The sequence below is a fragment of the Cebus imitator genome, unplaced genomic scaffold (assembly GCF_001604975.1).
Source record: "Cebus imitator isolate Cc_AM_T3 unplaced genomic scaffold, Cebus_imitator-1.0 Scaffold74, whole genome shotgun sequence".
NCBI classification, from domain to species: Eukaryota; Metazoa; Chordata; class Mammalia; order Primates; family Cebidae; genus Cebus; species Cebus imitator.
In genome coordinates this window covers 6,255,052-6,257,286 of record NW_016107389.1, presented here as the reverse complement: position 1 = coordinate 6,257,286, position 2,235 = coordinate 6,255,052, and the positions used below count along the sequence as shown (strand labels likewise).

The 2,235-nt window shown below is 39.5% G+C and overlaps 1 protein-coding gene across 1 annotated transcript in view; it reads right to left on the bottom strand.

The window, feature by feature from the left end:
- The window catches only part of RNF111 (ring finger protein 111), a 101,766-nt gene that overhangs the window by 35,991 nt on the left and 63,540 nt on the right, over positions 1-2,235 (bottom strand). The window lies entirely within an intron of this gene.

Here is a 2,235-nt window from a genome sequence, read left to right as displayed (position 1 = left end):
GACAAGGTTTCACCATGTTGTCTAGGTTGGTCTCGAATTCCTGGGCTCAAGTGATCCAACTGCCTTGGCCTCCCAAAGAGCTGGGATTACAGGCATGAGTCTCACCATGTCGAGGATTTTTTTTTTTTTTTTTAAGAATTAAAATATATACAATAACATATAAGATATCCAAGTAACAAGCTAAGGAAAAAGTATGTATTCAACAACTGAAATAAAAGCCCATTTCATTTCTGTCTACATTTTTTCAGAGAATGTATTTAAAAGACTCACTTCTTAAAAAAAGACACCCTTACTGGGCATATTGGTTCACACTGGTAGTCCCAGCTACTCTGGAGGCTGAGGTAGGTGGATCACCTGAGCTCGGGACTTCACAACTAGCCTGGACCAAAAAGAAAGACATTCCTGGGAAATCTCCTTAAGAATGTTTCTCAATTCTGCCCTCGGTTTTCCAGAGGAGAGAGTACTTCCTGATGCAGCCACACATAGTTTTCTAATGCTAAATGTAAATTATATGAATATTAAAAGAATTAAATGAGACACTATTAAAAGCAAAAAGGGATGGAAAATATAAGATGGTTTCATTATTAATGGTGACTTAGTCAATCCACAAGCTACAGGGTCCACAGTGTCCCTATCGGTAAGCAGTTAGCAAGTTCATAGCTCTGTACCATTATCCAAAAACAAAAGAAAGCTAGTTTAAGACTCAGTTAACAACTGATATGAGAGAGCGCTAGTGGTATCACTGCTAATTGAAACATAATAACTAGCTTGATATAAGAGCTAAAACTGTAAAGCAAACTCTGGCATAAATATTTGTGACCTTGGATTAGGCAATGGTTTCTTAGATATGACACCAAAAGAACAAACGATAACCAAAAAACCCCAGAAAACAGACATGATTAAAATTTTTAAGACTCCCATCCCCATTCTCAATTATTTTGGGAAAATACCTAAGGAGCAGACTTAGTGCATCCAATGGTAATTCTATTTTAACTCTCTGAGGAACCATCAAAATGTTTTCCTCAGCAGTTGCACCATTTTGTATTCCTACCACCAATTCTCAAGGGTTCCAATTTCTCCACATCTTTGCCAACACAGATGATTTTCTATTTTTTGTTTGTGTTGTAATTATAGATACCCTAGTGGGTGTCAAGTGGTATCTCATTGCGGTTTTCAGTTGCATTTCCCTTATGATTACTGATGTTCAGCACCTTGTGCTTCTTGGTCATTTGCATAGCTTCTTCAGAAATGTCCATTCAATCCTTTCTCATTTTAAAATTGGGTTGTCTTTCTGTTGGGTTGGGGTTTTTTTGTTTTTACTTTTTTATTTTTTAAACATAAATAGAGATAGGGTTTCACCATATTAGCCGGGCTGGTCTCAAACTCCCAGCCTCATGCAATCCTCCCACCTCAACCTCCCAATGTACTGGAATTACAGTCGTGAGCCACCACACCTGCCTGTTGGGTTGTTTTAAGAGTGGCTTTGTAGGCCAGGTGTGGTGGCTCATGCCTGTAATCCTAGCACTTTGGAAGGCCGAGGTGGGCAGATCACCTGAGGTCAGGAGTTCAAGACCAGCCTGACCAACACGGACAAACCCCGTCTCTACCAAAAATTCAAAAAAATAGCCCGGTGTGGTGGCAGCCGCCTGTAATCCCAGCTACTCCCGAGGCTGAAGCAGAAGAATTGCTTGAACCCGGGAGGCAGGGGTTGTGGTGAGCAAAGATTGCACTACTGCACTCCAGCCTGGGCAACAAGAGCAAAACTCTATCTCAAAAAAAAAAGAGTACTTTGTAGATTCTGGATTCTAAAGTGCTTATCAGATATACCATTTGCAATATCTGTCTTCCATTCTATAGGCTATCTTTCACTATCTTGATAATTTCCTATAATACACTAAAGTTTTAAATTTTGATAAAGTCCAACTTATCTACTTTTGCTTTTGTTGTCAGCCATTTACCTCTCCCCAAGCTCTCTTATTTAAGCTATAATAATCTGGTCACATATAGCACACAAACTATGAAATCAGCCTAATTATAGTAAAGACTATCTTGCTGACATATGAAGTTTATTATAAAGTAAGAATACTCTCTTATTAATACAGCTAAAATCTTAGACTTAAAAACAATACGGCTGGGCGCGGTGGCTCAAGCCTGTAATCCCAGCACTTTGGGAGGCCGAGGTGGGTGGATCATGAGGTCAAGAGATCGAGACCATCCTGGTCAACATGGTGAAAC